At 41.4% G+C, this 13,639-nt stretch overlaps 1 pseudogene; it reads right to left on the bottom strand.

The window, feature by feature from the left end:
- Window positions 1–10,195: 10,195 nt before the first annotated feature.
- Window positions 10,196–12,270, bottom strand: LOC148323170 (general transcription factor II-I repeat domain-containing protein 2-like; annotated as a pseudogene).
- Between the last annotated feature and the right edge of the window lie 1,369 nt (window positions 12,271–13,639).

The raw sequence follows: 13,639 nt of genomic DNA, 5'->3' as shown, positions 1-13,639 counted from the left end.
GTGCCCCACGATTGGCTGGCAACCAGTTCAGGGTGTCCCCCACCTACTGCCCGAAGATAGCTGGGATAGGCTCCAGCACCCCCTGCAATCCTAGTGAGGAGAAGCGGTACGGAAAATGGATGGATGTTAACCTTACGTGCATTATCTTACATCTAATTAGGGTTCAACTATTTTACAATATTTTCTTTTACAATACCTCCAGATCCAAAGAATTATGATATATAGGAGATGTCTAATTGATATGTTATGTTGTATGGGTAGTTGTTCTTGCATGGCAGTGTTCTTAACTGCCAGGAATTGTGAGCAGGTTCGATGTCGTGGTGAAGCAGCCAGAAGTTCCCTGCTACAACTCTTGCCTGCTTCTCTTACACTGAAAGCTGACACTTCTTTTCTGACACACCACATACAGTGATAATGAACCATTCATCATTACTGAGAAGAATGTTCTTGGGGAATGAAGGATGTGTATAAACTATTATACTGGCTCGAAACGCACAGCCACACATTCTACATACTGACTTAAAATTGTTTGAGGGACATTATAAAATAATATTACTACCAGAAAAAATAATGGATAAATGCCATCGCACATCAATTTGTGACAGATGTTTTTGGTGCAAAAAGCTAAATGGGGATTCTGTAATTCTATTATAAGGCGTTGTCATTGCAACTAGCAGGGAGCAAAGGTAAAAAGATTGATTAATGTACCTGTGCATCAAAGCAGCCACTAAATCATAGAACACACTTGTCAATATTTTGGATCTCAAAATATTCTCAAACAGTTTATGGCATTGGGCTAATCTCCCTTCATTCACTATCTTAACTCCCTCAACTAAATATTTCTTCTTTATATTCACAAACCTACAGTATTTTGTGAACAAAACAGGAGAGACATATCCATTTCTAAGGCAGCAGAAGGCAACATCCGCTTTTGATTGAGTCAAGGATGTGATCTAATCATCAGCTGCGGCTGAAGCAACAATATCCTCTCATATTCAGACTGCTGTGTCAGTTATATTACCCACCTTGATGCTGGCACTCACAAATGGACAAATGCGATGTCTGATTGATTGAGAAGGGTCCAGTCCACCTTGACTTGTCAATCATCTGTGGCCTTGACAGCCTTCCAAAGAACGTGATACAAGTAGATGAAATGTGGAGGAAATAGAAAGAAGATCTCTGGAGTGAAGGTAGAAGTGCAACTGCACAAGAAACAATTTAAAAAAAAGGTTCTATTAGCAAAGGCTGGAGGTTGATTTCAGTCCTACCCACGAATCAGCCCTCATGCTTGTGATGAATCAGATTTAGAATCAGAATCAGAATACCCTTTATGATCATTTTACTATGTGTACGATAAGATTGGGGAGGTCCCCTCTCCAGTGCAATATAACAAATAATTTAATTAGATTTATCAATTAAATTAATTAAATATTCCATAATTAAATAAAAAATAAATACATACACATTTTGTTGCAGTTCTTCTAGATATGGGTAGTTGTGTGCCAGAGTTCAGCATGGAGATGGCTCTCGGGAAGAAACTGTTTTTCAGTCTGACAGTCTTTATTTTGATGCACTTGTAGATCCTGCCACAGGGCAACAGGTCAAAGAGTTCTGAGCTCGGGTGAGTATTGTCTTTGACAATATTGAGAGCTCTGCTGAGGCACCGGGTGGTGTTGATGTCCAACAGGGAGGGAAGAGGGAAGCCAATAATCCTCTGCGCTGTTTTGACTGTCCTCTGGAGCCTCACTCTGTCTGCCTCAGTGCAGCTGCCGCACCAGGTGGAGACACAGTACGTCAGCAGGCTCTCGATGGACGAGTGGTTGAAGGCCAGCAGCCGCTTGCCAATTGGGTAAACGACAAATGACAAAAATTGCCTCAGAACACGTCAAAAACGCCACTACTAACTGTTTGTGTATGAAGAGACGTGAAACTGCAGCGTGCGTTCAAGCGTGCCTGTATTTCCTTATTCTGACATCATGTAACCCGCGCCTCCAACTTGCTGCTGGGGCATACCATTAGAAGGTGGGATGGCAATACCTAAATCCCTCTAACGCCAACAGTTACTTGCATTGGGCAGCTCTGCCGTTAACGTTTTTTTTTTTTTGTGCTCAGAGGCCGATAATTTGTATGAATAAGGCCGGAGGGTCAAGGCCACATTTCAGACATCTCGACCAGAGGGTGGGGGACTGATAGGCAAAAAAGGGTCAAGTACCCAGCCCTGGAGATTTCTATAAAATAACTGTATTTGGGTAAAAGATAATTCAACTTAATACAACTCATGTTAAAACAAAAAAAACAAAAAAAGAAAATCTATGGATCTCTTTCTTTTTTTTCTTCTTTTTTTTATGTATGATCAACTGATATGCACAAAATGGATTCAACAAATAATATCAGCAAAAATGTATTTTACCGTGAAGAAACATTTTGAGTGGGGTAATTTCAAACAAATATAACTTTAAACTTAAATATAAAATTTTCTTAATAAAAAACATAAGGGGCGGCACGGTGGACGAATGGTTAGCACGATGGCCTCACAGTGAGAGACAGCATCGGGCGTGGGTTCGATCCCGGCTCCGGCCATCCTGTGTGGAGTTTGCATGTTCGCCCCGTGCTTGCGTGGGTTTCCTCCGGGTACTCCGGTTTCCTCCCACATTCCGAAAACATGCATGGCAGGCCGATTGAACACTCTAAATTGCCCCTAGGTATGAGTGCGAGTGCGGATGGTTGTTCGTCTCTGTGTGCCCTGCAATTGGCTGGCAACCAGTTCAGGGTGTCCCCCGCCTACTGCCCGAAGATAGCTGGGATAGGCTCCAGCACCCCCCGCGACCCTAGTGAGGACAAGCGGTAAAGATGATGGATGGATGGATGAAAAAACATAAGGTATTAAATATGAAAAGCTTTGTGCATCTTCACTTGAGCAGCCAGCATACAAGGTAATACAGTAAGTGTGTCCTCATCAGGGGCAATCATTGCAACACATTGATAAGCTCTTCCTATTCCTAATGTCCCTGCCTGTTGGTCTTAAGGAGAGCTATTTGGCAAATCGATTCAACATTCCAATTTCCACTGTAAACCGCTATTATCAATTGGTGGACCAACTACCTTCCAACACGCTTGGGATCAGTGTGCCTTTGGATTAATGCTGAGGATGTAAACGCTCAACTGCCGTGTGACTTCAAAGACTTTCCACAAATGATGGACTGAACAGAGCTTACGTGCCAAACTCCATTCTCACGTCTCCTCCAAAGTGACATATTCTCAATATAAAAAAATCTCACTGTACAATGAAAGGGCTTATTGAAATAGCTCCCCACTGTGCGGTGACTTTTGTGTCATCACTCTTTGAAGGGCCAGAAAGTGATAAAGAGCTCTTGAGGCGATCCGATGTAGCTGACCTTCTCTCAGATGTCATGGCTTTTATAGTCGACAAGGGTTTCATCATTTCTGACTGTGTAAAATGTAAGGGGTACTTTACACCTTTTCTTAAACAAAGAAGTGACATGCCAGCAGGAAGTGTACTCTAAATACAAAAAAATAAAATATCAATACACATGTAAGAATGCAAGTTGAGTGTTTAATACGGAGGGTGAAGGAGAACAAACTTTTTGATTTAGTTATTCCTTTTTCGATTGCTGGAAGAATATTTTTTTAGCAGTAGCTTGACTGCCCAGCAGTTATCCAAACAAACCACTTGTCATGAAATGTTAATTTCACACAGAAAGCGCAAACACATTTGAACTCTGACTTGACACCAGCATATAAATATACCATAATTTGGCATTTGTTATATTGTATTTAGTTATGTTGTCAGGAAAATGGTAGATAGCATATATCTCAAGTTTATTATTAAATCAGACATTTTCCTTCTCCTGTGGCTCATCTTTGTGTACAAATAAAAAACACATTATGCTGCACTCATCAAGTGTATATTCATTCAGCCCGTAATTGTACAGTTCCAAAGGTCCACACTTCACCAGCCAAAATTAGAGATGAACATTCCCTGGTCAGATGTCAGGTGGTGAGGCAGTGCTAGAGACTATGCCTTTCTCATTGAGAGATACCTTCACATGTAAAATGTGTAGTAAAAATAATCACATTTCTGCCAGATTCTTTCTTGTATGTTTGTCTGAGTGCAGTTGCTGAACAAAGACATCGTCCTGGGCCCAAACAAAGAAGTTGCACCACTCAAGACCAGGAAGGAGATGCTGGCCTTGTACTTGACAAAAAAAGACAGAACTTTTCTTAAACTACAAAGCACCATTTGCAATACATATAACAACCTACATTTGGGCATTTCATTTCAACCAAACCATAGCTGGGTGTTACTTTTTGCTCAAAAACAAGGCCTGCGATGAGCACTTTACCTTATTTTACTGGTCCGTCTTCTGTCCGCACACTTCCGGCATTGTCCCTGCGCCTTATTCGTAAAAATATTGGTCCTCCATCCCCCATCTGTTTTCGTCCTTTTAAAGCGCTTCAGTCCTTACTTTTCTAATACAATAGACACATCCAATATGGCGGATGCGCTGACATATTGCTTTGACCAGGACGTCTGCTGCAATAGTTAAAGAAAAACTATACATTGTAGATAGCCAAAGTGATTGTGGCTCCCGTGGAATCTTTTATGAAATGGTTCAAATGATTGTTTTAGCCGACACTAATAAAAGTATGCCCCTATTCGCTTGCCATATGTAACAAGTTGAAATGTTAAAGTATATAAAACATGTATGTTTGTAATACGTTAGGAATTTAAATATTAATTTTGTTTTTTGAATATTTACCCTGCCTACTGCCCGAAGACAGCTGGGATAGGTTCTAGCACCCCCCACGACCCTTATGAGGCAAAGCGGTACAGATAATGGATGGATGGATAAACACATATGATGGGTGCAATCCTTGTTGAGGGCGGCACAATGGTCAACTGGTTAGCACGATCACAGTCCAGAGGTGCAGAGTTCCTGTGTGGAGTTCTCCCCCGTGCCTGCGTGGGTTTCCTCCAGGTTCTCTGTTTTCCTCCCACATTCGAAAAACATGCATGGTAAGTAGATTGAACACTTGTGACCGTGGGAGGAGATGGTTGTTTGTCTTTGTGTGGCCTGCGAAATCAGTTCAGGGTGAACCCACCAACTGCACAAAGACAGCTGGGATATGCTACAACACCCCCGCGACCCTTGTGAGGAGAAACGGAACAGATAATGGATGGATGGATGTGCACAGTATTCCATTATCTCATCATGCATGTCTTTTTATGTCAGGTTAATGGAACGCTCTAAATTGGCCCTAATTGCGATTGTGAGCGCAAGTGATTTTTCGTCTTTGTGTGCCCAGCAATTGGCTCGCAACCAGTTCAGGGTGTACCCCACCTACTGCCCAAAGACAGCTGGGATAGGCTTCCGTGACCCTCGTAAGGAGAAACAGTTCAGATAATGGATGGATGAACCTATTATGTGATACATGGTAATAAGAGATTGCAAACAAGCAAATTACTCTCCTTAGAAATTACACATGGTAGGGATATCATCATCCTCTAGATCAGGGGTGCGCAAACCTTTTTATAGGCGGGCCATAATGGGTTCTAAAAGTTGAAAGAGGGGCCCGGACCAGAAGCAGATGGATGGAGTGTTTTGGTAACCTTACCTCATCGGAGAAAAAAAAATTAAATTTTGTTTTTTTTTTATTTGAAATGAATGAACAAAAGAATTACAACCAAATATATGTCTTTGATGCACCACAGTATTTAGAAAATAAAACATTGACAAGGTTTATTCATTTAATTTCTTTCAAGATCGGCGGACCAGATTAAAACGTTTAACGGGCCCCATGTGGCCCCCGCGCCGTAGTTTGCCCACGCCTGCTGTAGATTTAGTCTTCAGCCCATTCAAACACAAAAATCACGATCAGACCCAAACAACCATGTTAAACACACACACATTGCCTATAAGCATTTTTCGCACCATGACACACGCCCTTGTCCTAGATAGACCTCCAGTTAAATTTCATTGGGCAGCAATCGAGAACATGGAAAGATGCTTGCCATGTAGCCACAAAATACAATTTAAAGCTGGTACATTGAAAATATTGTACAATTGGGCATGGAAAAAAATCATCCTATGCTTGTTTTAAAGCATTCCAAGTATACTGATTTAAACTATGTAGCTATTTAATTGGAAGGACCAGTTCTTTTGTTCTGGAGCAGGCGCAAACGTGGTAAAGCTGCATGAGGTTAAGTTATCAATAAAATACGAATGCAAACAAGCACATTATATAATCACGTGTTTGTATAAACTGGGTAATAACAACAACCAACTGTGGTATAAAGTGTGCATTCTTTGCTCTGTGATATTCATTATCATACCACCCACAGCTGCCATCACCACCAGGCAAAAATACACAAACTGAGAGGAACAGAAGCAGATCTGAACTAGCTGTGACAGTCAAACGGGTGGGGTGGGGGAGTAAAATGGAACGGCTGTTTTCAATTTGACCAAACACTCCTTTCCATATAGGTGGACAAAAATAATAGAGACACAATTAGTGCCACTCATTTAACAAAAATGGGTCTCGCTGGGCTAATTACAAGCAATCGATGAATAGAAAGTGTGAAGGAGTAGGCAAAGCAAGGTCATGAGATGTGGTGGGAAAAAGAGGCCACAGGGAACTTCAAACCAATATATTACTATTTATTTTCATTCCTTCGGCTCTTGTCTTGTTCATGTCTGGTGTATATGCACAGTATTCCTTTTTTTGGTAACAGATGGTTATTTGTGTTGTGTGGACATTCCTGGCTGATGTTTCTAGAGCAACCCCCCATTTCAGAGGCAAATTGGGGAGGGAGCCTGAATGCAAACTGGGCTGTGTTATCAGAGCTGGACATGTTAGTGTTGATGCAGTCGAGCAAAAATAATTGCATGATGTCCTCATCAATTACTGCACGCCAGCTGCTGGGACCATAAAAAACATTTTGCAGCATCATGACTGTTTATTAAAACAAGATGTTACACATATTTGTACTTTAACACTATATATGGTTTACATTATGACAAGAATAAAGTGTCTGAATGGCGGTCGATGTACATCTGGATTTACATCAAATATGTACTTCTATACTTGATAAGTTAATAACTTACATTCCCAGTCTAGTGGGTGATAATGACCTTGTGTTTGGCTATGTATCCATTACATTTGCCACATTCAAGGTCAAGTGATAAACTTATGCCTATGTGAGTGAAAATTAAATTGTTTATTGTGCTTATCGGGGTCTGTTGTCTTTTTTCAGACTTGTAGCTTGTACTTGACAACAAGGCAACCTATTATCGTCACCCTCAGGCATCGTGGTAACCCAAAGCCAATCTACTTGGCAAACTCCAAGGTGAATAGTGGTTCACAGGAGCAAAACGATTTTATTTCAAAACGGATTGTTTTCAAAATGACTATAAAAAGATGGTGGAAAGGGTGCTGTAATTCACATATTTAGGTATTATGACAAACATGTCACAGACATTTTTAAGAAAACTTGCACATCTAGTTTCAGATATCCTATAAAACATCATTCTCACCTTCCCAAATACCCATCCATCCCTTTTCCATGCGGCTTCTGGTCATGATTTTCATTGAAGTGCTGCAAACTTTCGCAGCTGACTTAAGGCGAGAGGTGGCGTACAACCTGGTCTGGAATCAATTATATAGCCAATTAAATTGTATCAATATACATACTTTTACACTTTAATAATTCAATGATTTAACAATTGTTCAGACTTAATGAAAGCAGTTATATTTTTTATGCTTAAAATAAAACAACTTTTAACAAAAGTGACCAAGCAAACTAAAACAACAACAAGAAAAAAATAACGAGGGGTGCACATAATTTCTTTCTGGTTGTCAAAGGAGCACCAGAGGTTGTTGGGTGCACTTTTTTCCCCTCGACCGACTGACCTCATGGATAAACTTACAGAACACCTGGGCAAAGTTAGTCAGGAATTCCAGACTCAAGGCTGCACCAGCAATTGAGTCTGGTGGGTAGTCACATCAAGCGCATTTCTGAGGCGGCGCAAATTTAAGCACACTGACAGCGAAATGAAACAATCAACAAGGGGCAGTTGTGACGTAAACAAAAGAATAGATAAATAAACGTTTCTTCTTTCGAAATAAATGTTTCCAATGTCGTCAGCTGCTGGGGTTTTATTGACTGTGTTTCTGGTCATTTAAAACTAAGTTTAAAGCGGAATGAAAAAAACTTCTACTCTCACACTCCAGAAAGTTACGTTGCTCGCGAACGATACATCACAGGTTTTAAACCAGATATGGGCAAACTATGGCACGGGGGCCACATGCGGCCCGTTAAATGTTTTAAGCCGGCCCGCCAAACTTGAAAAAAATTAAATGAATAAACCTTGTTAATCTTTTATTTTCTAAATACTGTGGTTTTTCAAGACATATACATTGTTGTAATGCTTTTGTTTACTTTCATTTAAAATTAAATGTATTTTTTTTTCTCCCATGAGGTGAACTTACCAAAACACTCCATCCATCTGCTGCTGGTCCTGCCCCTCTGTCAAATTTTAGAACTCATTGTGGCCCGCCTATCAAAAAGCTTGCCCATTCCTGTTGTAAAGGAATTTGATTGGACGGTTCTCCACACCTATATTCCTAGTGGCTGTGGCTTACCAGACTCACTTCAGTAGAAACACGCTCATACACACTAGTGAAATTGATGTTCCTCATACACAAACTGAAATGTGCTCAGACACAGGTGAAACGCTCTCATACACACTAGTGACACATAGGTGAAATGCTTTCATACAAATATCCACACTGTTGAAAATGATGTCATGAACACTACAAGCTCCCTTAAAAATCTGACCATTTTAAATAGGAATAATTTATTTGACATATAACGGATGGGCGCCAAGGTGGTCAACTGATTAGCAGGTCTGCCTCCCAATACGGAGAGGTCCAGGATTCGATTTTGAGCTCCGGCCTTCCTGTGTGGAATTTGCATGTTCTCCCGGTGCCAGACCCTCCGGTTTCCTCTCACATTCCAAAAACATGCATGGTAGGTTAATTGAACACTCTAAATTGTCCCTAGGTGTTATTTTGAGTGTGAATGTTTGTTTGCCAATGTGTGCCCTGAACAAGTGGCTGGCAACCAGTTCAGGGTGTACACCGCCGACTGCCTGGAGACTGCTGGGATATGCTCCAGCACGACCGAGTCCCTTGAGGATAAGCAGCACGGATATTGGATGGATGTAATATACAAGAGGAATGCAAATCACAATTAACACTTTGATAAAAATGAAATGAACGATCTTATTTTATGAGATAAATCTCTACTTGCCTGCAAAACAATATATCAATGTTGTACAACTATTTTTGAAAATAATACAAGAATAATACACAGTTTTACATCACAATTTCATTTAATAAAACATTGACAATTATCTCCATGTGTGACTCATCTTTTCATTTGTTATTCTACAAGCAAAATAGTGTTGTTCAGAACAGTGCAAATTGTATATGTATCTGGTTGCAAAAGTAATTTAAATTTAAATGTACACTTACAAGTAATAGAAATGACTACTGGTAGCCTCAATTCCACTGTATTTTATAAAAAAACAAAATGTTGAGTTATATTTCTCCTTCTAAATGTCTGAAGAAATACTCTAAAATGGTTGGGCGACATTAGCATAGCTTACTTCATAAAGCAGGGATGTCAAAGTCATACAAACAGAGGGCCAAATAAACAAACCTGTTGGTTAAAAATGCATATCTTTTGTTAAGGTTCTGTCAGTACATTCAATGGAAAACATATTCAACAGGCAAACAGAAAAAAAGTAAATGTTCATTAAAAACAAAATGGGTTTCTTAATAACAAGATAAATGAAATTGCATGCATTATAAACGGAAAATGCATTATTGTGTTGCTCTGTGATCACTTCTTTCAAATAGCAAAATGAGAAAAGGAAAAAAAATGAAGAATATCAGTCACATTCTTTCTCATGACCCTTGTCTGCAATTTTCCCCGAGTCCATTCAATTGAAAAATAAAATAAAATAAAAGATAAAATACAATACAATACAAAACTAAAAAAAAATAAAAATCTGGCACACAGACAAAACAATACTTCCTCCAAAGAAAAAACACATCAAATTTAACTGACTTAAAAACTCAAAATATTACTACTCTGTAATGCTTATTACTATTCTAAGGCAGAGCCTGATACTCGGTGGTATCTCATCTTTTGTACCAGTTCATTAATGATCGGGGTCATGCTCTGAGCTGAGGAAATCCACAGGATTGAGTGAAGGTGTTTATCAGTAAGACGGCTCCTGTGTGATGTTTTGTTTACCTTCATCAAAGAGAACAGTTGTTCACACAGGTACGTGCTGCCAAACAGAGAGCGTCCGAGCAGCTTGGACTCGCAGCCGAGGCATTGTGTCGGGGATGAAACGTGCAAACTCAGCGGCACCCACTTGCTCATATTTTCCCTTCAGTGTGTCATTGCATTGGAGCTCAATCAACTCAATTTGTAGATTTGATGATGAGCTTTCAACATCAATTGCAAAAGGATAACTGAGCAGTTCAAACCTGCTTTTTTGGAGCTTCAAAGTCAGCAAATCGGCGTCGGAGGTCAGCGGCAAGCATGTTGAGTTTATCAGCAAATTGTGCACTAGGGAACACAGTGGTAGAGAACTTCTCTTTCATGGTCAGGCAGCTGGGAAAGTGACTCAAGTTTTCTTTCCACATCTGCGTCTCCTACAGACTCAGCCTGGTTTTAAACGCTTTCACTGAATTGTACATATCAGAGTTGACGCCCCTCTACCCACACAGCTTGAAACATCTTTGCAGCACCTTTCGCTGTCTTAGTCATGGCACCTCTTTGTGATACGGCAAGTCACCATACTCTGAATCTAATTCACCCAGAAATGCCTTGAACTGCCGGTGAATTAAACCTTTGGCTCCCGACATACTACTCGCATTCTGGTGCTCATTACATGTTGCATTTTCATGGCCTTGCCACAGAAGGAGCCCTGGCGTATGATGCAGTGATGAGGTGTCAGCTCATCTGTGACGTTTTCCTCCCGCATCCTCGCCACTAATCCACTCCAGTGCCCACACATTTGGGTGCTCCGTCTGTTGTCAATCAGAGGTTTTCCCAAGGCAGCCCCATCTCATTTACACATCTGGAAACGTCTTCATACTGATCTTGTCCTGTAGTTGTGCCATGCATAGGACGAAAACTCTTCTGCTGTGCTCTGGCTGGAGTCTACTCCATGAACAAAAAATTGACAGCTGGGCAATGTCAGATGTATCCGTGCTCTCATCCACCGCAAGAGAATATGCGATGAAATCTTTCCCCCTTCCCTCAAGCTGTTCTTTTAGAGAGCTGGAAAGCTGGTCTACACTTTCAGCAACGGTGTTTCTGCTCAGGCTCATGTTTGAAAATAGTTGCCTTTTATCTGGGCATACTGCATCACAAACTTTAAGCATACAGTTTTTGATAAACTCTCCTTCTGTCACACTGGTTTGCCTTTTAACCTGTACCGTGCCTGGCTTGAACCCCCTCTTCTCAGCATCCACCTTACTTTTACTCAATTTTAAGAAGGGGGGGAGGGGTAGCTGAAAGTTGACCTCTGCTCTGACTGCTGATGAATCATGAAGCCGCTTGCTTCGCTGCTCACTTGCTGCTCTGCAGTGATATTGCGGCCGACTGTTGTGGGGAATGTAGTGTTGGTGCAAAACACCAGCGGGCGGCTGCGGCCTGCAGACCGGTTCTAATCGTAGTTAAATATCATCTTGGGGGCCACAGATAATTCATTCGTAGGCCAAATCTGGCCCACGGGCCTTGACTTTGACATATGTGGCATAGAGCATATTGCATATCTTAGTTTGTCAGCATCAAGTGAATTACGCACTTACCGGGGCAAATAAAAATCAAAATAAGTCTCTCCCCTTCTCCCGGTCATTTCTCGAGACCCCAACAGCCAACCCTGTTGCTACTACATGGAGGTTTTATTATTCGCTTCTTCAACATTGTGTCTGATTCTCTTCTCTTCTCTGGCTCCAATCTTCGCCTGTTAATCAAGTCAAGGTATAGGCTTCTGGTTTATAGTTGACCTCTGAATTTGCACTATTTTGACATGACTTCTGTGATAATTACTACTGTGGTGTACACTATTTGTCCGGTAAAGCATTAAAATAACAATAATAATAATAATAATAATAAACAAAAAGAGGGCCCATCCAGACACAAGTAAAGCTGACTGACCTCATGTCAGGTTGACGTGAAAAAAAAAAAAAAAAGGCAACTGTGAAATAATGCAGATTTTGAACTGTAAATAATCTGGCTTGTCAAGTAGAGGGAGACACAAGAATGGATTTTCACTTCTGTTCTGTCCCACTCCGCCAGAAAAAAAATCACGTCCTCGACCATAATAAAAAAAAAAAAATAAAAAAAGTAAATCCTATACCATCCCGCCACGGTGAAAACAACGCCCATCCTGTTCTGCTCCTGTTCAGCATGACTGCCACTCCCAAACTGCCATTTTGGAGGACAGGTACGTTTAAAAAATAATAATTTATGTTGCATTTTTGTTGGAGAGCCTTGGGGTGGACTGTATAGGTGATTTGGTTCAAAGGGGGTATGCTCTTTTCACCCCTGGGTGTCGGTCAGAACACAAGGATGAGTCCAAGATGTGGGTTGGCAGTTTTAATGGTGTATCTTCACCCAACATGTAACAGGACAAGCAACAGGCGGACAAACATGGGCACAGATGAAAAGGAGGTGATGGACTCATGCATGCTGGGATGCATATGAACTAGTGAGAGAGGGGGCTAATGTGCAAGTGCACATGGGGTAGTGAGCTTGTGGCAGTGAGCTCGTGAAGCAATGAGCGGGTGGGAAGCAGTGAACGTGTGTGGCAAACAGTGAGCGCGTGTGGTACTGCAACAGAAAGAAACAGCACATAAGTCTATAGCTCAACTCAACAAACATAACCTGTAAAATGCACCTGCATGCGCAAATTACATAAATGCAAATGAGACACATCGACTGCATCAAACAGTTGCCAACTACAGCCGTGGACGGCGCACAATGGCGGCGGCAATAGGGATTGCGTACTACCTAGGTTACAGCAGACGTACTACCTAGGTTACAGCAGACCTGACGCACCTAGGTGTATAAACTATACAAAGGAGCGCGCTTTAGTGGAGCATAACCTCCTTTTATATAACTAGCACACCGCGGGGAACATTTAGGCATTCACACATCGAGCTAAAGGCACACATTCAGTGACGCGGCGAACTTCAAAGGGAGCTCGGCGACGGAGCACGGCAAGAAACATGGCGGGGACGCACGACGACAAACAGACTAGACAGGAGTAGACATGACGATGCACAGCGGCGGAATGAATAAACGATGTAAACAAATAAATACACTAGTGTACTTACTTGAGGTCAGGAACGCACACGGACACTGAGGCATCGAACACTTCACATGCTAGTGGTGGTCGGCTAACAACTGCAGCGCTACAGGCATTTGCCAGTAGCCCGTATGCGGGCGCTTCTAGCGAGAGCTCGGCACCGACGCGACTCTAGTCATTCAACAAGCACACAACAATGACGACACTCAACTTCGGAACCT

This window comes from Idiotropiscis lumnitzeri, chromosome 14, assembly GCF_059441095.1.
Source record: "Idiotropiscis lumnitzeri isolate Australia: NSW breed Sydney's pygmy pipehorse chromosome 14, RoL_Ilum_1.0, whole genome shotgun sequence".
NCBI classification, from domain to species: domain Eukaryota; kingdom Metazoa; phylum Chordata; class Actinopteri; order Syngnathiformes; family Syngnathidae; genus Idiotropiscis; species Idiotropiscis lumnitzeri.
This window is presented reverse-complemented; position numbering and strand designations above follow the sequence as displayed.